We start from the raw sequence: 25,867 nt of genomic DNA on the forward strand, positions 1-25,867 counted from the left end.
CACTCCACTTCTGACAGTCATCAGGGAAAGGAGACCTCCTATTTGTTCTCCCTCCTTTTCTCCTTTTTTTCCTCCTCCCCCATAATTCACTGATTTCATTATTTCGCCATACTTCCCCTTGTGGTACATCTTGTTTCTCCCTTAGTAGAACTGGGGCAGGGAGAGGTGTTGTTACTTCAGGTCCTGTGAATTTAAAAAACTGGAGGAGAGGGAAAAATTGGCACCCCCATCAACGAGTGTCAGAGCAAAACGTCTATAAGACAAACGTTTCTCTTGCAACATTAATCACGCCTTTGAGCGATACAACTTGCTTTCATTATAAAACACTCAGCAAACTAGGAATAGAAGAGAATTTCCTCAACCTGATAGAAGACATTTATAAAAACTCCACATATAGCATCATACTTAATGGTGAAAGACTGAAAGCTTTCTGCCCTAAAATCAGAAACAAGACAAGGATGCCCATTTTCATTACATCTCTTCAACATGGTACTGGAAGTTCTAGCCAAAAAATTAGGCATGAAAAGGAAATAAAAGGCATCCAAATTGGAAAGGAAGAAGTTAAATTATCTCTATTCACAGATGACATGATCTTATATATAAAAAATTCTAAAAAGTCCACCAAAAACCTATTAGAACTAATAAACAAATTCAGCAAAGTTGCAGGACACAAGATCAATGTACAAAAATCAGTCATATCTCTATATAGTAGCAATGAAAAATCCGAAAGGGGAATTAAAACAATTCCATTTAAATAGCATGAAAAATATAAAATGGTTAGGAATAAATTTAAACAAGGAGGTCCAAGACTTGCAAACTGAAAACTACAAGACATTGCTGAAAGAAATTATGGAAGACTTAGATAAATGGAACATCCCATGTTCATGAACTGGCTACTTAAGGCCAGAATAGGCATAATGACAAACCAAAGTCACATGACTCAAAGAAGTTATTAGTAAACAGAAAAATATCAAATTTGCAATGCAACACTGGAGAAAAGAGATGATATGTGGATAATAGATCATTTGACTCCATAAAAGACAGAAAGAGTATCCTTAGTTTCTAACTTTCCAGTTTCAATTCCTATGTGGCAAAACTATACTTTGGTTTCCTGTTCTTGTGTATCTAGGAAATTACTTCCTTTTGTCCTTTATATCATGGGTCACAAACTTGCTACCCTACCCACATGCTATATCCAGCCCACATCAACGGACACGTGAAAAAGTGCTCAACATCACTCGGCATCAGGGAAATACAAATCAAAACCCCAATGAGATACCACCCCACACCAGTCAGAATGGCTAAAATTAACAAGTCAGGAAAGGACAGATGTTGGCAAGGATGTGGAGAAAGGGGAACCCTCTTACACTGTTGGTGGGAATGCAAGCTGGTGCAGCCACTCTGGAAAACAATATGGAGGTTCCTCAAAAAGTTGAAAATAGAGGTACCCTATGACCCAGCAATTGTGCTACTGGGTATTTACTACAAAGATACAAATGTAGTGGTCAGAAGGGGCACGTGCACCCCAATGTTTATAGCAACAATGTCCACAATAGTGAAACTATGGAAAGAGCTCAGATGTCCAACAACAGATGAATAGTTAAAGAAGATGTGGTGTGTACACAATGGAATACTACTCAGCCATCAAAAAGAATGAAATCTTGCCATTTGCAGTGACGTGGATGGAACTAGAGGGTATTATGCTAAGTGAAATAAGTCAATCAGAGAAAGACAATTATCACATGATCTCACTGATATGTGGAATTTAAGAAACAAAACAGAGGATCATAGGGAAAGAGAAGAAAAAATAAAACAAGACAAAATCAGAGAGGGAGACAAACCATAAGAGACTCTTAATCATAGGAAACAATCTGAGGGTTCTTGAAGGGGAGACGGTTGGGGGGATGGGGTAACTGGGTGATGGACATTAAGGAGGGCATGTGATGTAATGAGTACTGGGTATTATATAAGACTGATGAATTGCTGACCTCTAACTCTGAAACTAATAATACATTATATGTTAATTTGAATTTAAATTTAAAAATTTCAAAAAAAAGTGGGTTTCTGTTGCTCTGAATAGAATTGGGTATCTGTCCTTTGTTCCAGTTCTAAGCAGCCCTTTTGGTGTGAGTAGTTAAATGCTGATAGGAACAACAGAGGGCAAGACTCTGCTAATAATGGGGATTATAGCTCAGACAGAGGAGTAGAGACTCTGGAGAGTTCAACTAATCTTTTTTTTTAAATAAAAATTGTATATATTTAAGATGCACAACATGATGATTTGATACACACATATATAGGGAAATGATAACTATAATCAAGCTAATTAGCATATCCACCTCCTCACATAGTTACCAATTTTTTTATTTGTGTGGTGAGAGCAACTGTAATCTACTCTCTTAGCAAAGTTTCACTATACACCACAATATTATTATTATTATTATTTTTTAAGATTTTATTTATTTATTTGAGACAGAGAGAATGAGAGACAGAGAGCATGAGAGGGAGGAGGATCAGAGGGAGAAGCAGACTCCCCGCCGAGCAGGGATCCCGATGCGGGACTCGATCCCGGGACTCCAGAATCATGACCTGAGCCGAAAGCAGTTGCTTAACCAACTGAGCCACCCAGGCGCCCCCACACCACAATATTATTAACTAAAGTCATCGGGCACTTGGGTGGCTCAGTCAGTTCAGTGTCCAACTCTTGATTTTGGCTCAGATCATGGTCTCAGGGCTGTGAGATGGAGCCCAACACTGGGCTCCATGCTCAGAGAGGAGTCTACTTGAGATTCTCTCCCTCTCTCTAAAATAAATAAATAGATCTTTAAAAAAACAGTAGTCATAACGCTGTACATTAGATCTTCAGAACATATTCACCCTATGTAACCGCAACTTTGAACTCTTTGAACAATCCCTACGTCTTTCCCCACCTCCCAACACCTGGTAATCAACATTCTATTCTCTGCCTCTATAGACTTTTTTTCACATTCCAAATATAAGTGAAATCATATAGTATTTTTATTTCCATATTTGACTTATTTCAGGTAGCATACTGCTCTTCAATTTCTTTTTTTGACTAAATACCATTGTATCTATATACCACATTTTGTTTATCCACTCATCTGTTAACAGACACTAGGCTGTTTCTATATCTTGTTATTGTGAATAATGCTGCAATGAACATGGAAGTGCAGATATCTCAAACCAGTGATTTCATTTTCTTTCAATATATACCCAAAAATGTGTGGCTGGATCATATGATATTTGTATTTTGAATTTTTTGAGGAACCTCTATACTTTTTTTCATAATAGCTATACCAATTTACATCCCCACCAATATACAAAGGTTCCAATTTATCCATAACCTGGCCAACACCACTGTTATTTTGATTTGCATTTCTGTGATGATTAGTGATGTCGAACACATTTGCACATATCCGTTGGCCATTTGTGTGTTTTCTTCGGAAAAATGTTTATTCAGGTCCTTTGCTAATTTTTTAGTCAGGTTACTTTTTTTGCTATTGAATTACATGAATTCTTCATATATTTTGGATATTAACCCATTATTAGATATAAGGTTTGCAAACATTTTCTCCCATCCATAGGTTGCTTTTTCATTTTGTTTCCTTTGTTGTGCAAAAGCTTTTAAGTTTGATGTAGTCCCACTTGTTTATGTTTATTTTTGTTGCCATAGCTTTTGGGGTCATATCCAAAGACTGATTGACAAGGCCAATGTCTATCTCTATGTTTTCCTCTAGGAGTTTTACAGTTTCAGGTCTTTACGTGTAAGTCTTTAATCCATTTTGAGTTGATTTTTGTATGTAGTATAAGATAAGGACCTAATTTCACTCTTTTGCATGTGGATATCCAGTTTTCCCAACATCATTTATTGAAAAGACTATCCTTTCCTCATTGTGTATTCTTGATGACTTTGTCAAAAATTAGGTGACTGTATATACTTGGGTTTATTTCTTGGCTATTTTGTTGACATTAGTCTATAGATCTGTTTTTATGCCAGTACAATTATTCTGATTACTATAGCTTTCTATAACAATTTCAAATCAGGAAATATAATGCCTACAACTTTGTTTTTCTTTCCTAAGATAGCTTTGACTATTCACAATGTCTTGTGATTCCATAGGAATTTCAGAATTGATTTTTCTATTTCTGTGAAAACATTCCATTGGAATTTTGATAGAGATTGTGTTGAACCTGTATATAGCTTGAGTTATATGCAAAGAAATTTTTTTGTTGGCATACAATTGTCCATAACGGCCTCTTATAATCCTTTTTATTTTGGAGGCAACCTTTGTAATGTCTCCTCTTTCATTTCTTATTTTGAGTCTTCTCTTTTTTTCTTACCCTAGCTAGGAGTTTGTCAATTTTACCTTTTAAAAAAACCAACTCTCAATTTTGTTGACTTTTTTCTACTGTTTTTCTGTTCTTTATTTGATTTCTCTTCTGATCTTTATTACTCCCTTTCTTCTGCTAACTTTAAATTTAGTTTGTTCTTCTTTTTGTAATTCCTTAGGTAGAAAGTTAAATTGTTTGAGATTTTTCTTCTTTTTTAAATGTAGGCATTTATCACTCTCAAATACCCTCTTATACCCAAAAATAAAAAAATAAAATAAAATACCCTCTTAGCACTGCTTTTGCTGCATTCCAAAAGTTTTGGTAACTTGTGCTTTCATTTTCATTTGTCTTGAGATATTTTTTAAATTCTCTTTTGATTTTCTTTTTAACCCAATTGTTGTTCAATAGTGTGTTCTTTAGTTCCTACCTCTGTGTGAATATTCCTATTTTCCTGCTGTTATAAATTTCTAGTTTCATTCCATTGTGGATGGAAAAGATATGATTTTGATTTCTTTAATCTTGTTTTGCTACCTAACATGTGATCTATCCCAGAGAATGTTCTGTGTGCACTTGAAGAGAATGTGTTTTCTTTCATTGTTTGGTAGAACATTCTGTATATGACTATTAGATCCATGTGGTCCATGGTTCAAGTCTACTGTTTCTTTATTGATTTTCTGTCTGAATGTACTATCTATTATTGAAAGTGGGGTACTGGAATCTCCTACTATTACTGTATCGCTGTCAAGTTCTCCTTTCAGATCTCTCAATATTTGCTTTATATATTTATGTACTGTAATGTTGGGTGCATGTATATTTACAGTTGTTATATCTTCTGTTGAATTGAGCCTTTCATTATTATGTAATGACCTTCCTTATCTCTAGAGAAAGTTTTTTTTAAAAGATTTTATTTATTTATTTGACAGAGAGTGAGACAGCGAGAGAGGGAACACGAGCATGGGGAGTGAGAGACAGAGAAGCAGGCTCCCCGCTGGGCAGGGAGCCTGACATAGGGCAGGGCTCAATCCCAGGACCCCAGGATCATGACCTGAGCCGAAGGCAGACCCTGGGATCATGACTGAGCTAAAGGCAGATGCTTAACGACTGAGCCACCCAGGCGCCCCTCTAGAGAAAGTTTTTGACTTAAAGTCTACTCTCATATAAATATAACCACTCCTGCTTTCATACAGTTACCATTTGCATGGAATATCTTCTTCCATTCCCTTACTGTCATCTTATGTGTTTCCTTGAGACTAGAAGTTTCTTGCAGACAACATACAGTTGGATCTTGTTGTTTATTCATTCAGCCATTTGTTGTTTATTCATTCAGCCACTTTTATTGGGGAGATCATTCCATCTACGTCTAAGTTATTAATAGCGAAAAACTTACTATTGCTACTGTTTTCTGTCTGCCTTGTAATTCTTTGTTCCTCTTTTTCACTCTTGCTGTCTTCCTTTGTGTTTCTTTTGTTTTTGAATGATAGATTTTTATTCTTTTCTCTTTTTCTTTTGTGTTATTTCTAGAAGTATTTTCTTTGTGGCTATCCAGAGGCTTACATAAAATATCTTATAGTAGCATATTTTAAGCTGTTAACAACTTCTTTTGCATACAAAGTTTTTAGTAATCTTTAACAACAAATATGAAATCTTGTTTGGGGGCATCAAGGACATCAACCCCAACACTCTTTACCTAACACTCTCACTTGTTGCTACAACCTACATTATGCTCTCTCCCTGAATTGGGTAAATTATTGTTCTCTTCACTTTTTACATAACTCGCATAACCTCTTTGATAAAGTATGTCTCTTTTACATAAGTTCCCATTTATATGAAGCTTTTCAGCCCTGGATTGTAGTTCAAATTCTGTCACATGCTGAGACTCACTGGATATGCAACTGTTTCTTTGTTCCAGAGTGGAATAAATTTTATGGGTGAACCCATAAAATAAAATAATTAGATTTTAGTGATATCTAATATTTCTAATAACTCTTGAATATTATATTTATATGATAGTCTTACCAGTCTCTCCAACTACCTTGATGGAGCTCCATGTTCATCCTTCTTCTTATGTAGATCATTTGCCATGTATGTATATTTCTCCATATGATTGTTATCACATATATTTCTATTACTGCTTTTTTGTATATATCTACATACTTTAGTTTTTTGAAGACATTAGTGGCTTCAATTATCCAATACACCAAATTGCAAATATTGGGTTTTGAAATTAATGTATTCATTTTCTCAAAATTTTACATTCTTAATTTCTAGGATATAAACATTTCACTGGATGTTATTTCTATATTGCTCTAGACTACAGAATTAGAACCAACAGATGAAATTTAAAAGCAGTATATTTTTAGCCAAATAAAAAGTGAACTTTTGACAATTAAACATGTAGAATGGGTTACTTTATGAGGGAGTGAGTTTCTCATCACTGAATTAGGCAAAGATTGAGTGACTATGGAATAGATGGTGAAGTAAAGGTGATTTGTTCATACTGTACAGAGTAATCATCAAGGACTCAAATTCTCTAAGTTCCCTTCAAATGGACATACTGAGAATCTATTTCCTTAGGGTAATACTAAAACTAGCTTACCTTTCCTGAAACACACACCAACTAATGAAGAAGAGAGGCTTTCCAGTGGCATAGTAGGCTTAATTGAAAAAACTAATGTGTATAAAAATTGATCATGGATGTTGATCATTGGTAGTTGATAATCATAAAATGATCATTATGATAATATACTGAGGTACTTTGGTATTCTGTCTTTGGAGTACATGCTAGAAATTATTTATATAAGGAAGACTTCCATAGAACAAGTCACTTGGATGTAAGTCACTTGGATATTTAAGTAACCGTATTTTATTAAATAGAGTCAAAGAGAGATATGTCCTATGCAAAAATCTTTTCCATAACAAATAATGATATATTGAGATTTCCTCATATCCTATTATATTATGTGAAAGTTGCTTTGCAGCTTTCAAAAATTAATAGCATGCATTGTCTACAGTGTGTCATCAATTTATGATGACCAATCAATAATATATTCAGGTAGGTTTTCAATATGAACTGATGTTGAAGGTATCATCCAGTTCATAAAAATAAGCCAAACTCTTAAAATTTGATGGGTGAAATGTACAAATATTACAGATTTGGGGAAACACCATACACTTTTCATTTTTAGTGTTAGTGGTGACTGTGAGGTGACCCACAAGAATAGAAAAAAGGAAAATAAGAAAATAAGATAGTCCTTTGAAACATAATTCAGTAAAATCCACTAATATCATGTAAATAACCACCTTGGAAAATAAATAAGGGATTATGTATAAATGGGTGATTCAGAAAAGTTTGGAGACACCAAAAACTCCAATCAAGATGACCCAAAGAGGCAAGACAGGAATGCGGTTTTAATTAACTTAAATGGAAACATCATTAACTGAATTTTCTCTTGTTTGGAAACTTAATGAACTGTTCAGTGCTCTATTTAAAGAGAGACTAGGTGAACAGAAGAGTTAGCTGAAATTACAGAATTGGTAAAGCCCAGAGAGCTGGATGTGGTAGTGCCTACCCAAATATTATCTAGGGAAGAGAGTTTTCTGTGACACTCCTCTTGCTCTGATTCCATACTCATTCAAAAAAATTCAGTCTGACAATTTGTGTTTTACTGCAGGGAGAGACTACCTAGATCTGGAGGAACAAGCATTCCAGCCTTCTTGATGGTTTTATTTCTCAGAATAAATAGACATTCTGTTTTATATATCCATTTTGCTAATTTGGTTAATGTTACTCCAAGCTTCCTCCTCACCTTCCTTCTACTCCCTCAAAAAGGAAACAACTACTCTTGATGTGCTAAGACAATCAAATTTCTGATGGCCAAACCCTGGACCACAGTGAATTTATCAGGGCAAGTAGTAAGTTGTGAGGCTTTTCAGCACTTGACAAGGCTTCTGTTAGTATACTGTGGAAGGAAGTTAGAGCATCTAAATTAATTAGTATAGTCCTTATTTATAATTCTCTTACTGGCCTAGAATATTTTCCAGTTATTCTCAAAAATAAGCTTCTCTGATTCCTCAATATTAAAAAAAATGGCACTTTGCCAAATGAGTTACTGAATTCAGCCACTGATTCTATTATCTGTGTTTTCTGAAGCTTTCTTTACAACTGAGGAACAGAAAGGGTGACTTAAAAAAAAAACAAGGTCAGATTTATTTTGAAAATGGAAAATTGAGGAAGAGGAAATTAATCTATTCCAAAACCTTAGGAATCCTCCATATTTTGTTCATTTCTTTTTTTTCTAACAGCTGGTATTAGAGGAGAGGAGAGACAGAAAAAATAAAATTACTGACCAAGAGAGCAACTAACAGCACTACCGGCTAGCTTGACAACTAGCAAGAACAAGAGATTCATCAGACATATTTTCTCAGAGTGGTACTTTCAAATTGTCAGATCCCCCCAAAAGGTCCTGACTTTTACTGACAGTTGAAGTAATAAATATTTTCAGCGAGGACTCTGGTGGTGAAAGTGCTATTTTATGGCCTTTGTATTGCAGGTCTTTGAAAATGTAATATAATAATATCTCACCTGTTTGGAACGGAGTTCAGCAGCAAACCAAATTATCCATTTCAGAGCTGAGAACCAGAGGATAAAAAATGAATTATTTCACTCAGTGAAAATAGTCCATGCACTAAAAATTGTGTATTTTACTCAAAGGGACACTCTCCAGTCCTCTATTAACAGTCCATGTCTATACAATGCTAACAACCTCGGTTGTGTGCTTTACCAATTTAAGTCTATGTATTATGAAGGAAGGCATATTGATCCAGGAAGTCACACTCTGCAAGAAGTAACAGATGATAGCACAGGAACAGACAGAATATAGAACTAGCAGATGTAACCACCATTTTTCTCCATAAAAAGAAAAAAAAATGCTCTTGTCTTAAGTCACTTATTACTGGAGCAAATATTAACGAGCATCTGCACATTTAATGAAGCCCAGAGGGTATCAGTACATTCTAGTGTAACATAAGCTTGATGCTAATAATGATGGTCCTGAATCATTAGTAAAAGGCAGACTAAAAAGGGTATGTTTACTCTATTCAAGGTGATGGAAAAGTGAGTCATGTATTATTAAAATATTTTTTAAAAATATTTAAAAAATAATTTGTAAAGGAATGTGGCCAACATACAAGGTAAATTCAGGTATCCAAATAGCTCATTTTCAGAGAATTTCTAAATGGCTCAGATTTTATTGCAATGGTATCTAAGACTATTGGCAACCCCAGACTTCTGGACAAGAGGCTTTGAATTAAGGTAAAATACCATATCTACTTATACATCCAAATATATTTCTGGAAGTCAGATGTGGTATATCAGAGGTATACAAATTAGAGTTCTATGGATCTCTTCAGAAATAAGATGGTAGGAGGCCTTTTCCCTGTTTTCTGTTTTATTTATTGGGCTTCCAAGTAAGAGTTTATTTGAAGAAAAAAAGGTCTAATAATGTATTTTTAAAAGTTTATTGAGGTAAAAATGACAAGATATAAACTACATTTTGTAGTACACAATTTGATAAGTCCTGATATCTATACACTCATGAAACCAGTAACATAAGCAAAATAGTGAGCATATCCACCACACCTAACAATCTACTTATAGCAGTAATAAGCCCTCTCCCCATCCCCCTCAAGCAAGCACTGACTTTTCTTCTGTCACTATAAATTAGTTTGCATTCTTTAAAATTTTGTATAAATGGTCATAAACCATGTACTTTTAGTTTTCTGGCTTCTTTCACATCTCAAAATTATTTTGAGATTAATATTATGGTATGGATATACACGTGTATGTGTGTGTGTGTATATATATATATATATATATAATAGTATCAGTTCATTTATTGAGAAGTATTTCATTTTATGATGATACCATAATTTGTTTATCCGTTCACCTTTTGAGGGACATTTGGGTTGTTTCAAGTTTGAAGCTACTATAAATAAAACTTCTATGAACATTTGTGTGCAAGTCTATATGTAGACATATTCTTTTTTCCTCTTGGGTAAATGCTTAGGAGTGGAATAGCTCAGTCATGACAGATGTATGCTTAACTTTTTAAGAAACTGCCAAATTGTTTTCCAAAGTGGTTGTGCCATTTTATATTTCCACCAAAAATATGTGAAAGTCCCAGTTGATTTACAGCCTCATCAATATTTGATATGGTCAGACTTTTTAATTTTAGCCATTAAAATAGATGTGTAATGGTACCACATTGTGATTTTGACTGATGATCTTGAGCATATTTTTATGTGTTTATTAGCCTACTGTGTATATTCCTTAGTAAAGTATCTGTTCAAATACTTTGCCCACTTTTTATTGGGTTGTTTGTTTTCTTATTAAGATTTCTGAGTTGTTTATAAACCCTGAATGAAAGTCCTTTAACAAATGTACTCTGGGCAAAAATTTTCTCCCTTTTGTGGCTCTCTTTTTCATCTCTTAACAGTTTCTGTTGAAGATATTACATTTTGATGAAGTACATTTTATTAATTTTATTTTTGTACTGATCATGGCTCTTGGTGTCATAACTAAAAAGTCTTTGCCTAACCCAGGATAAAAATATTTTTTCCTATGTTTTCTTGTAGAACTTTCTTAAAAGATTTTATTTATTTATTTGAGAGAGAGAGAGAGAGTGCACAAGCAGGGGGGAGGGGCAGAGAGAGAGGGAGAAACAGACTCTCCGCTGAGCAAGGAGCCTGATGCAGGGCTTGATCCCAGGACCCGAAGGTAGACACTTAACCAACTGAGCCACCCAGGGGCCCCATTAGAATTGTTGGTTTTTTTTAAAACTAATTACTGACTTTTACTCTTTATTTTTTATTTATTTTTTACTTTTTAAAATTTTAATTCCAATGTAGTTAACATACTGTGTTATACTCGTTTCAGGTGTAAAATATAGTGATTCAATAGCTCAATGTATTACTCAATGCTTATCAAGATAAGTGTACTCTTAATCTCCTTCACCTATTTCCCCCATCCCCCCACCCATCTTCCCTCTGGTAACCATCTGTTTGTTCTCTATAGTTAAGAGTCTGTTTTTTGGTTTGTCTCTTTTTTTTTTAGCATTGTTCATTTGTTTTGTTTCTTAAATTCCACATGAGTGAAATCATATGGTATTTGTATTTCTCTGACATATTTCACTTGGCATTATAGTCTCTAGATCCATCTATGCTATTGCAAATGACAAGATTTCATTTTTTTTAATGGCAGAATAATACTCCATTGCATATACATACCACATCTTTATCCATTCATCTATCAATGGACACTTGGACTGCTTCCATAATTTGGTTATTGTAAATGATGATACAATAAACATAGGGGTGCATATATCCCTTTGAATAGGTGTTTTTGTATTCTTTGGGTAAATACCCAGTAGTGGAATTCCTGGATCATAGGGTAGTTCTATTTTTAATTTTTTTGAGGAAGCTCCATACTGTTTTCCAGAGTGACTACCCCAGTTTGCATTCCACCAACAGTGTAAGAAGGTTCCTTTTTCTCCACATCCTCACCAACACCTGTTGTTTATTGATTTTTTTTTATTTTACCCATTCTGACAGGTGTGAGGTGATATCTCATTTGGGTTTTGATCTGCATTTCCCTGATGATGAATGATGCTGAACATCTTTTCATGTGTACTGACTTTTACTCTTGATATGCCTTCTCCATAGATAAAATCCTCATTAAAATTCTTCCAGGTTGCCTCATGAGCCCTGTCATTTGTAAACCCCATTGTAAACCCCCATTGTAAACCCATATGTAAGATTCTACATAAAGTTGCCTACATTGTCTCTGACCACTATCCAGATGGACGTGCATATTGTCACTGGAATGTCCAAAATATATTAGAATGCATGAGAAAATTTTATCATATTAGAGAGTAAATGGGATAAATATAAGTAGCCCTTTGGTCATATATTTGGTTATCTAAACATTAGTTGATGTCCCCTTGGTATTCAGAATTTTATCAAGATATGAAATGTTTGGAGAGTTTATAAAAATGTGAATTCCTAGGACCATCTTCAGATCTATTGAATGAGAATCTGGGAATTGGGCATGGTGGGGATGTGGGCATGCTAGGTATCTCCATTTTAAACAAACTCCCCAGATAATTCTTTTGCATGCTAATGTCTGAGTACCAACTGTTTTGTACCAGGCTCTGTCCCTAGCTCTCATATTTGATGCATAAAAACTAAGACATAGCCTCCCTCCTTAAAAGAAATTCAATGTAATGTTAATATATGTATATATGTATTATTTGTACATATAAATCTATTACGCAATATATTGTATAAACATAAAAGCAGAAATATGTACAAAGTACTGAGTAAAGGCTCTGAAGATAGAGTCACATATAAATGGGGTCTTGAGAGATAAATAGGAATTTTATTCTACCAGGTAGTAACGTGAGATGGAAGGTATTGGAGGTCTAATGAATGAATGAAGATCATTTGAAAAAAAAATGGGGAGAAATCTGATGGAACAGATAATAGGGCAGTGTTTCTGAAATTGGAGCATGTGAATCTCCTGAGGGCTTGTTAAAAATTCTTATTCCTGTGCCCTATTCCAGAACCGCAGAAGCACAATCTTAGGGAGAACTTTAGATTCTATTTGTCAACATGTTCTCTTGGTGTTTCTAATATGCAACAATATTTAAGAACCACTCATCAGGTTGTCTTGCCTTTATTTTTCCACTGATCTTTCTGTTTATAATGAATGAATACACGGCAGTTATTTAAACATGCCAAAATCATCAGTGCTTATAAAAGCCATATCAGACAAAAATTGTCTTTATCCCCTCCCAAAATAACAGGGAGAAAAAAATTGGAAACACTATACCAATCCATTGTAGTCTGGTTAGTATTTAGATTCATGTTGGCAGAAAACTTTCTACTTTATCTTTATACGTAGATTAAGCACTATCAACATGCTGGCGAAAGATTTTTAAATTATTGTTAGAAAGCATAGTTTTTACCAAATGTAGTTTAAGATATATTGAAGATTATAGCACCACATTCAAAATAGGAAAAAAAAAAAAAAGCCCTTTCAAACAAAGATAGCCGTAAAATAGGTATTGGTTTTATTCCTCACCTATTTTATACAATAGGCAAATTTCTATATAACATTCATTTTTATTTTTACTATGGAGTGTGAGCCTTCTGAATGCAATTTTCAAATATATTCCATTTAGTTAAATTTAATACAAATGTAGATTTATGTTCCTATATTTTCTGTGTCTGATCACTTTATAATATATACACCTAAGTGCCTTTTGAAATAAATTTACTTTTATTTAAAATACATGGTATTTCATTCCTTTTGATAGAAATATTCAAAAATATGTCAACTGATAATTACATTCAAAATAATATGTGTATGTTTTCATTTCCTGGGAGAAAAAGCTCTACTCTACTATGAATCCCAAAGAACCTTACATGCCTTATAGGCTTTTAACTCCCTAATAAACTGGCAAAGTCTATCTGAGAAGATCAAGATCACTATACTCTACTGCAGATTACCTCTCATTAGACTTTAGACAAAAGAAAAAAATGTGACTCAAGAAATCACTGTGAATTATGGGCTATTTTTATTAATTATAGATAGTAAGAGTCATTAATTAGGGACAATGGATAATCCATGACTTGAAGATGGAAACATACTTCATGTAATTATGGTTAATTCTTGCTCATCATCAAGATGAGTTAAATGTCTAAGTAAGTAACACACTAAAGCAAAATTTTCAATTTTTAGCCTGTGGCAATTAACTAATGCTTTAGATTTGGCCTTTACTGGAGTCCCCAGATTTATTTGTACATCAAATACGTATTAAAGACTGTTTTATTTTGCACATCACCTATAAGATTCTATTCCTGAATTTGAGCACATAGTCAATTGAAAGAGATCTCATATTGAATTCACATGGTATGTTTATGTCCAAGTGCCACAACACAGATATGTACCATGTGCCATGAAAGCACAAATACATACGAAAGAAACCAACTATTTCCCTCTAGAAGTAAATTGAAAAGATGAAATTTAGGCAGAAAAAGAAAAATGAGGGGGCACCTGCGTGGCACAGTTGGTTAAGTGACCAACTCTTGGTTTCGGCTCAGGTCATGATCTCAGGGTTGTGGGATAGAGCCCTGCATCAGGCTCCACACTCACTGAGGAGTCTGCTTGGAAGTATCTCTCCCTCTGTCCCTCCCTCTTCTCTCTCTCTCTCTCTCCCTCTCTCTCTCAAATAAATAATTAAAAAAGGAAAAAATAAATCATGAGGATAATGAGTTGGAAAGCAACAACATTAAAGTGTTGGGTAGAGAAAGTGGAGCCAGCAAAAATGACAAATAACTACCGAGAGGTAGAAGAAGAAAGAGAGAACTGTGTTGCAGAAGGCCAAAGAGAAGAGGCTTTGTGATTGAACACCAGGGCTACAAGGCTGCAGAGAAACCAAGTACAATGAGGAGCTAAGAAACCAAATTGTGGATTTGTCAGTGTCAAGGACATTGTTGAGGAGAGGAAACAGACTGCAACAGGTTAAGAATGTGAGAAAATGGAGGCAGCAAGTGTAGACTACTCTAAGAAGTTTGGTGATGAAGAGAAGACTACTAGTACTAGTATATTACAGGCATCCAATAAATCTTTGTGCAAGGGTGAAAGGGAGGGAGAGAGCAAAGAGGGCACTTGAGAAGATAACCTGATGGATAAATGAGAAAGTTTCCTCAATCTGAGGATCTTACTAAAACCAAAAACTGACATTACCAATTACCCAAAGAAAGTTCTTTCTTTGGCCAACAAAAAGCTAGAAGAGCATGTCTAACTCCTTGAAAATTACGAATGGTACACAGTTATAAGCAGAGTTGTTGTTCTATGAATAAATCATTAATCTATTTCTCATTCTAGGCTCTAAGAACAAGGAGCACTGGGCCTTTGCATGCTGCTTCCTCTAATTGGAATGTCATTCCCTCAGAGAAGTGGCTTCTAATCCTCCAGAGGATGCCATAGTCTCTCCATGATAGTATCTCCACTCTAGTCCCAAATGCCTTTCCTCATGACTCATGTCTCAGTTTTGTAATTATACATTTATTTGTGGGATTATTAGCTTGTCTCCCCCCCACCCCGCTTCACTACACATCCTATGAGAAGATGTGACAGACCTGTCTGTGCTCATCAAAATGCCCTCAGTGCCTAGCACAGTGCCTGACAAATAGAGGGTACTCAACAAATACGTGCTGAATAAAGGACCAAAAGGAAGGTCTAAATGATGAAAGAACTTCCTGCTTTTTCGCAATGGGTTTGCCGCCAGACCACAGGTATCGTGAAAACCGCTGCTCAACCTAAACCAAAATGGGAAAGGAAAAGACTCACATCAACATTGTCATCATTGGCCACGTAGATTCGGGCAAGTCTACCACTGCTGGTCATCTGATCTACAAATGTGGTGGGATCGACAAAAGAACTATGGAAAATTGGAGGAGGCTGCTGAGATGGGAAAAGGCTCCTTCAAGTGTGCTTGGGTCTTGGATAAACTGAAAGCTGAACGTGAATGTAGTATCACCATTGATATCTCCCTGTGGAAATTTGAGGCCAGCAAGTATTATGTGACCATCATTGATGCCCCAGGAGACAGAGACTTTATAAAAAACATGATTCTAGGCACATCTCAGGCTGACTGTGCTGTCCTGATTGTGGCTGCTGGTGTTGGTGAATTTGAAGCCAGTATCTCCAAAAATGGGCAGACCCATGAGCATGCCCTTCTGAGCCACCCTACAGCCAGAAGAGATATCATTAAGGAAATCGTTAAGGAAATCAGCACCCATATTAAGAAAATTGGCTACAACCCTGAGACAGTAGCATTTGTACCAATTTCTGGTTGGAACGGTGACAACATGCTGGAGTCAAGTGCTAACATGCCTTGGTTCAAGGGATGGAAAGTCACCCATAAAGATGGGAATGCCAGTGGAACCACACTGCTTGAAGCTCTGGATCGCATTCTGCCACCAACTCATCCAACTGACAAGGCCTTGCATCTGCCTCTCCAGGACGTCTACAAAATTGGTGGTATTGGTACTGTCCCTGTGGGCCAAGTGGAGACTAGTGTTCTTAAACCTGACATGGTAGTCACCTCTGCTCCAGTTGATGTTAAATGTTAAAACTGAAGTAAAGTCTGTTGAAATGCACCATGAAGCTTTGAGTGAGGCTCTTCCTGGGGACAATGTGGGCTTCAATGTCAAGAACGTATCTGTCAAAGATGTTCATTATCCTGAACCATCGAGGCCAAATCAGTGCTGGATATGTACCTGTGATGGATTGTCACACAGCTCACATTGCTTGCAAGTTTGCTGAGCTGAAGGAGAAAATTGATTGTTATTCTGGAAAAAAGCTGGAAGATGGTCCCAAGTTCTTGAAATCTGGTGATGCTGCCATCGTTGATAGGGTTCCTGGCAAGCCTATGTGTGTTGAGAGCTTCTCTGTCTATCCTCCTCTGGGCTGTTTTGCTGTTCGTGACAGAGACAGACGCTTGCTGTGGGTGTCATCAAAGGAGTGGACAAGAAGGCAGCTAGAGCAGACAAGGTCACTAAGTCTGCCCAGAAAGCTCAGAAGGCTAAATGAATATTATCCCCAATACCTGCCACCCCAGTCTTAATCAGTGGTGGAAGAATGGTCTCAGAACTGTTTGTGTCAATTGGCCATTTAAGTTTAATAGTAAAAGACTGGTTAATGATAACAATGCATCGTAAAACCTTCAGAAGGAAAGGAGACTGTTTTGTGGACCATTTGTTTGTGTGTGTGTGTGTGTGTGTGTGTGTGTGTGTGTGCGCGCGCGCATGCATGTGTGTGTGTGTGTGTGGCAGTTTTATTAGTTTTTAAAATCAGTACTTTTTAATGGAAACAACTTGACCAAAAATCTGTCACAGAATTTTGAGACCCATTAAAACAAAAGTTTAATGAGAAAAAAAAAAAAGAACTTCCTAAACGTAGAGCCTTGCACTGGAAAATGTCCATGCTCTTGGTGTCCTCTTCTTTAAGGCAAATGCAGATAAAGTGCAATTGAACGGAGATAACTTACATCAGACTCTTACTGTCCAAGTGCCACCTGTAATTCTTAGTTATTTCTGATAGATTTCTTGATGAACAGCTGAGATCCAGAATATGGAAATTCCTTTTTGCTTAATGGCACTTCCCAATAGCTTTCTAAATACAGTTTTAATATTAATCCCCATTAAATGGGTACCATAGCACCTCTACCCAAAGCAGCAGAGGATTCATGTATGAGTAAGGAGAAGGTTAGGTTACCTTATTTTTTTTAAGTAGGCCCCACAACCAACGTAGGGCTTGAACTCATGACCCTGAGATTAAGAGTTGCATGCTCTACCGACTGAGCCAGCCAGGTGCCCCAATAGAGAAGGTGAAGATAAGAATTCTGAAGACATGGAGATGATAGAGAGCAGAGAAACCAGGTGTCTGAGTTCAAATTCTAGCTTCATTTTCTAGATTTGTAACCTTGACAAGTTACTTAACCTGAGACTCAATTAATATGGACACCAGTATTACCTACTACTAACAACTAATTCAGTTGTTCTGAAAATTAACTTAGTTAACATATGTAAAGGATGTAGAACAGTGCCTGTCACATAGTAAGTGCTCAATAAATATTAGTTGTTGTTACATTATTATTATTGCTCAATATATATCACCAGCCTTGTTCCAAAATTCAGTATTTAAGATCCAGAGAACATACTGTCTAAACCATAAGGTAATGCAGTCCACATTTGCCACTTTTATCCATTCAGTGGCTTCTCAGTTAAAGGGATATAAACTCACTTTGTAAGACTTTTACCTCTAGCCCCATTCCAGTAAACTAAAAGAAAATAAAAACATCATAGCTTAGTCTTTGTTCCCTCCTTCCCTACAACTCTCCCAGGCCTTCACCTCCCACTCACCTTCAGGAATGTCTTCCAATCACCTCATCCATTTTTAAAGGGAGGATTCTGTTCCTCTGTATCTCCTGCAAGCACTGACAAGATAAGCTGACAAGTCTCAAGCAAATAAGCTTATAGGGGCCACCCACATGGATTTGTTTAGTTTGCAACCAACTCATACTATTTACCTACAAAAAATATCTTTGGTCTTATCCAGCTGTGTTTGAATCAGCTTAACTTCCAAGGAGGTTACATTTCAGATAAAAAGGAAACATCATTCCTTCTGGATTATATTCAAAGAAATACCCATCTGCATGTCAGGCCCTGCAGAATGCCACTGTGTCTGAAAGGGTGGCCTAAAGATATCTTTGCATATTGCGAAGTAGGGGACACAAGGCTAAGCCCTGGTGATTTTGTTGATTAAAGTTCTTAGGGACAGAAGGACAGTTGCTTCTTAACATTTCTAAGTTTTGTTTGTTTAGATAAGTAATGATAATATAGGATATCACATGGTGCATACCAAAAGAGAAGTATAAACAAATTGTTCTGCCTTCATAACCCAGAGGAAACTGTAACCAGGGCCTCTAGCAGAGTTTTTATATTCCAATCCTAAAACACAAACTTTGGAGTTCAAAACATGCTTTCAGTAGGAAGATTTACATTGTAACTCTTTGGATTTCTGAGATCAAAGGAGGTGTTTTCGGTGCAGACACAAACATCATACTTTGTGAACAATTAATGGAAAAGAGTATGTTGGTCTTCCTGTCTAATGGTCTGAGTTGCTGCTAATTTGCTGTGTCCTTGGCAAAAGCTTCACCTCTCTGGTACAGATATTCAACCTTACAAATGTTTTGAGGGAGTCAAGTTAGATAAAATTTGAAAATGCTTTGAAAAAGTTTCAGGCCCTCTACTGATGCCTGGTGTTATTATCATATAGATTGAAGTCTTTCAAGAAAAATTTGCTTAACTCATAACACTGAGTTAATATATATGCTGTTAATTAACTTTATTACTTTTTTATTTTAAAAGGTCATGCATATCAACTTCTGTTCCTAGAAATATAACAGATTGGATATCTTTTTAAAAATCCATTAAAACCTCCAAGAAATTCTGGATAAAATATAATAAGCATTCTATTAAATTCACAGTTAATCTAACTATAAAGTTAAAAATACTCATGTATATGATCCCAAGAACGAGAGCAAATTTTAGAGCCAGGAAGGAAGAGAGTGAGAGGATTGGGGGAAGGAGAAGAGAGAGATACACACACACACACGCACACATGTAAAAATCGGAGAGATAAGCCAATTATGAAATTGCAGCTACTCAAAAGAGATTTACTAACATAAAAAAACACCCAAACTATTTGGCTTAATAGCCAATAGAGAAAGAAGTTTGCATACTGTGGTTAATGGGAATTGAGATACCACATAAAACTAGGAATCTCAATGTTCCACACCTCAGTGAAATGGCAGACTGGAAAAAATCCACCCACTAGCAATGACAGAGAGTTGAAAAGAATTCTTATCTGTTCCAACCTAGCCTTTGATGGAAAAATATCTCCTCTGAGAATTCAAAACCACAGGCCTATAACACAGGTTTGTGGCTAAATACGCACTTTTTGCATGTTCCTTAAAATCCCAAGCTAAAAAATTAACTTAACATGGCACTAAATTAGTAGCTCTCTGATGTGGCTAGCAGAAGCAAATGCAAATTTCTGTGAAAGAATGAACCATGGACCTGCACCCTAATGGATTTCTACAGATAAAGCCCCATGCATGTGACCACACAACTTCAAACTGTAAGGCAGTCAATCCAGTTAGCCACCACAGAGTGTTAGCAGATAAAATAAACAATAAAATTAGATCCTCAAGGATATGAAATACTGAAATTAATGGATACTGAATAGAAAATACAGAAAATGCATGGTGAGAAATAAAAAAATAACAATAGTCAAAACTTAGTCAAGGAAAATGACATTATTTTTAAAGGCCAGCTATATTTCAAAACCAAATAAAACATCTAGAAATGAAAAAAAAGTGAGCTAAAACATTAAATCTCAATAAATGGACTAAGCAACAGGGTAGACACTAATAAAGGGCAGATCTGGGAACTATTAGATCTGAAAAAAATTACCCAAAAATGCAGTTCAGAAAGATAAAGAGATGGAAAATATTAAAAAAGAAGTTTAGAAACATGGAAATAGAATGAGAAGGTGCAATGGGTATATGATAGGAGTCCCAGAAAAAGAGAATTCTGAGAATGGGGGAAAGATAAGAGGCAAAAAATCATGACTGATGCCTTTGGGTTTAGGAAACACAATGAAAATCACAAGCAGAATAAATTTTTAAAAGTCCACATCTGACATGTCATAGTGAAACTGCACAACACCCAACCAAAAAGATGTTATAAATGGCCAAAGAGTAAAGACAAAATACCTTAAATCAATGACTATTAAACTGAGAGTAGACTTCGTCAGAGTAGTAACAGAAAACATGACAGGGTAACAGGAACTTCACGATGCTGACAGGATAGAGCTCTTAACTTATGATCTGACATTCAGATTAGCTCTCATTCAAAATTCACCTTTCTGAAAAACAAAAATGGAGAAAATTTACATAAAACAGACCATGAAAAGGGAATTTCTAAAAAAATATTCTTTTTAAGTAGGCTCCACGCCCAAACACAGGGAGTGAACACATGACCCCGAGATCAAGAGCTGCATGCTCCACCGATTGAGCCCGCCAGGTGCCCCCATGAAAAGGGAATTTTGAAGGATGTACTTTGGGAATAAAGAAAAGGGAGCCTTCCAGAAGGAAGGCTCAAGACACAAAAAGTAATAAGGATTTGTATAAATATAAACAAATGTTAATTGAATAAAAAATAACAGTATCTTACTAAGGGAGTAAAGAGAAAAATAAGACAAAACTAAAATACAGGACACTAGTAACATGTAAGATGGAGATAAAGTGGTCAGAGTGAAAGCATTCTAAATCTTTAGATTGTTCAAGAGAAGCCTACAAATAGTGACTAACTTTAGACTCCATTAAGTCCTCATCTTAAATTTTTAATAGCATCCACTAAAAGAATGGAAATAGTGTATTTACTTTCAAATTATTAGAAGGAGCATGAGAAAAATGTATAAAGGAAATGATAAATATGTGGCCATCTGGTCAGAAGCCTGGAAGGAAAAGGACTGGCAAATCAGAGACAGAAAGGTCTGGAATAGAGGCATATGAACACATGGGAGTGGGCACTAAATATCAAGATTTTGTGTATTATATATTAATTCCCAGCAGAATGCATCCCCAATGGAAGACACACTGAAAAAAACAAGCAGACAAAATAACTCAGCCAGTTGTCATTAGCCAGCCATTGTCATCAGCCACACCGGAAATGGCACAATGGGGACATGAACAGATCGGCAAAGGTGAAGGTTATATAAAGGCCTCCCAGCATATACTTCCACTCTCCAAAGCTAGTTTAGCCAGTAATGCCTCTGAATCTCTATTCTTTCAGACACCAACACTGAACTCCTGTTATGGCTCCATGTCTCAAGCAGACCAGCAAGCCACTTAGGGGCAAGTCATCTACATCATACCCATCTATTTGAGAAAGGTCAGTGGCTTCTTCTCACAGGGATACATATTTCTTCCAGGTATGGGCTTGCCTTTCTTGTCTGAAGAGCCTCAGCCAGCACTGCCATCCAGGGGCTGAAGGAAGGCTCAATCCATGGGCACACAATATAGCATCCAACATATCACCAATGTACAACAGTTGAAAACAAAGAAGGTACAGAAATGGCCCTATGACCATGGTAACCACAGTCAATATTGCATACTGCACCATCCAGGGTCAACTGGCTTTACGGAGCACTGGAACAGTCTTCTAAGGACACAGCTAAAGCAAAAGCTCGGTTGTAATGCTCTGTAAAGAGTGCCATCTTCCAAGAAGCGGTAAATGTATTAAATTAGAGGCCTCTAAATGGTATTGTGTCCCCAGGAGGAAGGCTAAATGAGTCCAGAAAACAGGGGGTCAAAGCAGGAGTGGTCCTGTTACAATCACTTCCAACGAGGAGGACTTCGTGCTTTCCATCTTTACATTTCTAGGTCCTACATGGTGTGGGGTCCTGGTCCCCAAGGGGGGTGAACTCTTGTCAATGAACACTTTTTTATACTTTTTTTAAAAAAACAACTATATTGAACTATAATTGGCATACAATAAATTTCACATGTTTAAAGTGTACAATTCGATAAATTTTGACATACTACACAAGCATGAAACCATCACTCCAATCAAGCCAATGAACACATTTACCTCCCTCAATTGTTTCCTTATGACTCTTTGTAATCCCTCTCTTCTGCCCCTCCTAACACTCCCCACCAAGCAACCAGTGATCTGTGCTTGTAACTATAAACTTGTTTTCATTTTCTCAAATTTTATATAAATGGAATCATGCAGTATGAATTCTTTTTTTACTTTATTCATTCAGCATAGAGATTCATTTGTGTTGTTGCATTGTACCAAAAATGAATGTACCACAGTTTGTTCATCCATTCACCTGTTGGTGAACATCTGAATTGTTTCCAATGTTTGAAAATTTCATATAAAACTGCTGTGGATATTCATGTACAAGTAATTATAGGGAGATACGCTTTTATTTCTCTTCTGTAAAGACTTTTGAGCAAAGTGGCTAGATGATAGGTGTACATTTAACTTTCAAGAGAAGTAGCAAACTGTTTTTCCAAGTGGCTGTACAATTTTACATTCTCTTCAGCAGTGTGCAGATATCCAGTTCCTGCACATCCTTGCCAACACTTGGTATAATGAGTCCTTTAAAGTGCAGCCATTCTACAGGTATGTAGTGGTATCTCATTGTGGTTTTAATACACATTTCCTTAGCGACTGATGATGTTGAATATTTTTTTCTGTGCTTATTTGCTATCCATAGATCTTTTTAGTGAAGTATCCTAGTTCGAGTCTTCTGCCTATTTTATTATTAGGTTGTCTGTACTTTCTACTGTTGAGTTCTTTATATGGATAAACATTCCTCGTCAGATATATGATTTGCAAATATCATATCCTAAGTCTGTGGCTTGTCATTTTATCCTCTTAACAGTGTCTTATGAAGACTTAGACAAATTTCGAATTTTGATAAGTGCAACTTATCTTTTTTTTCTTTTTTCCTTTATGGACTGTGTTTCTGTTGTATCTAATAGAGGATAGTAAATTTTTTCTCTAGAGAACTAGATAGGACACATTTTAGGCTTTTTGGACCATACGGTCTCTGTCACGACTGTCCAACTCTGCTTTTGTAGCACAAGAGCAGCCAAAAATATGCATAGTGAATAGCAGGGATATGTTCCAATAAATCCTTATTTATAAAAACAGATTGTAGGTTGGATGTGGACTGCAGACTATTGTTTGCCAGTCCTCCATTTAAGAAAGCTTTATATTTAGGTCTATGAACCATTTTGAGTAAATTTTTAAATGTGTTACAAGGGGATAGACTGAAGTTTACTTTTACATGTGTATATCCAATTATTCCAGCACCATTTGTTTAAAAGACTCTCCTTGGGGCACCTGGGTGGCTCAGCCGGTTAAGCATCTGCCTTTGGTTTAGGTCATGATCTTAGGGTCCTGGGATTGAGCCTCAAGTCCGGCTCCCTGCTCAGCGGGGAGTCTGCTCCTCCCTCTCTCTCTGCCTCTCCCCCCTGCTCATGCTCTCTCTCTGTCTCTCTCTCAAATAAGTAAATAAAACCTTTAAAAAAAATTTAAAAATAAAAGATTCTCCTTTTCCCACTGACTGAATTCTCATTGCACCATCACTGAAAATCACTCTTACATACATATGTATGAGTCTACTTCTGGACTCTTCATTTTGTTCTGTTGACCTATTTGTGTATCTTCACACCAATGCCACATTGCTTTGATTAATACAGGTTCATAATAAGTACTGAAAATAGGTAATGTTAGTCTTCCAATTTTTGTTCTTCTTGTTGTTTTGGCTACTCTAGGTCCTTTGCATTGCCATGAGAATTTTAGAATCAGTTTGTCAATTCCTACAGAAAAAACCTGCTGGGATTTCAATAAGCACAGAGCTGACTCCATAAATCGATTTTTGGAGAACTGATAAAGTTAACAATTTTGAGTTCTACCCATATACTCCGGCCACCAAGAAACGGGTTACCTAAATTTGCATCATGGACCTTCGTTGACCATCAGGCTCAGCTGTAGCTCCTCTGGGTCCACCACCACATTTGTGTAAAGGCCACTCTCTCCCTAGGCTGCTCCTAGCCAAAATTGAAGCATGGTAGGGAAACACACACAGGCCTGTTCCAGCAGACGATGGGTATTCTCTTAACGGGCAGGAATTCCTAGTCCAGGAATACCCATTGCCTTGGCCAAAACTTTCTTAGAACAGCACTGCAGTCTGAGACTTTTCCTTATTCATACCCTTCTTTCTTTCCTTTCTTTGCACTCTCCTACAGGGGTCAGACTTACACCACTGTATGAAGACACTCCCTGTCTACAAATCCTTTCCCTTGGTCTTTCCTAAGTATTTCACCTAATAAGTCTCTTACATGTCTAATCCTGCCTTGGCATCTGCTTCCTGAAGAATCTAAAGTAGCACCTATGGCGAACATTTTGTGGTTTGCACTACCGCTTAGTCAGAACTGGACAGTGCTCTAGAGAGCAGGAAGGAATTGAGCAGCACAATCATTTTAGTGGTAGCGAAGACTAACTTACCAAATCGTTCCACTTATATGGTATAAATGCAATAGATGGTTGCATAATAGCATTTCATTTCAGATTGGCGCCCAGCATCCATTTTCTTGCCTCTCTTCCTGACACAATTTATGGTTCCTGAGAAACTCACAAATCCAGCAATTGTAAATATTGGTTGAGGAATACTTCACATTATTAAACAATTCATTTTATCCCTAAAGGTATATATGCAACTGTCTAGGCATGGCATGGATAAAATTTATTTACCATTTCTTTTCTTTGGTTATTAATGCATGTCAAACTAAAAATTTGTGAGTAATATCACTTTATATAAATATTTAATAAGGTTTATTTATATTTGAAAAAATTAAAACATTCAAACTATATAATTTTGACTTAAATGTGTGATAGTTTGCTTTTTAATTTTATTAATCTTATTTTATAAAAAAATATGAAAAATAATTTTATTTTTAATTTATTTAAATATATAAAATACACTCAAATTTTACAAATTTGGAATACATTTTTATTTTAATCCTTCAAGTCAGAACTGCAAGTGGAACACAGATTGTGTGAAAATCTTGATTAAAACATCCTAATAGGGGCGCCTGGGTGGCTCAGATGGTTAAGCGTCTGCCTTCGGCTCAGGTCATGATCCCAGGGTCCTGGGATGGAGCCCCGCATCGGGCTCCCGGCTCCGCAGGGAGCCTGCTTCTCCCTCTCCTTCTGCCTCTCCCCCTGCTCATGCTCGCTCTCTCTCTCTGTATCTCTGTGTCTCAAATGAATAAACAAAATCTTAAAAAAAAAATCCTAATAG

General features: G+C 36.2%; 1 pseudogene across 1 annotated transcript; it reads left to right on the forward strand.

The window, feature by feature from the left end:
* Positions 1-15,745: 15,745 nt before the first annotated feature.
* LOC110577228 lies at positions 15,746-17,176 on the forward strand (annotated as a pseudogene). Its single transcript, XR_002480109.1, has one exon. The product of XR_002480109.1 is annotated as an elongation factor 1-alpha 1-like (transcript).
* Positions 17,177-25,867: the final 8,691 nt, after the last annotated feature.

This window comes from Neomonachus schauinslandi, chromosome X (assembly GCF_002201575.2).
Source record: "Neomonachus schauinslandi chromosome X, ASM220157v2, whole genome shotgun sequence".
Lineage (NCBI taxonomy): Eukaryota > Metazoa > Chordata > Mammalia > Carnivora > Phocidae > Neomonachus > Neomonachus schauinslandi.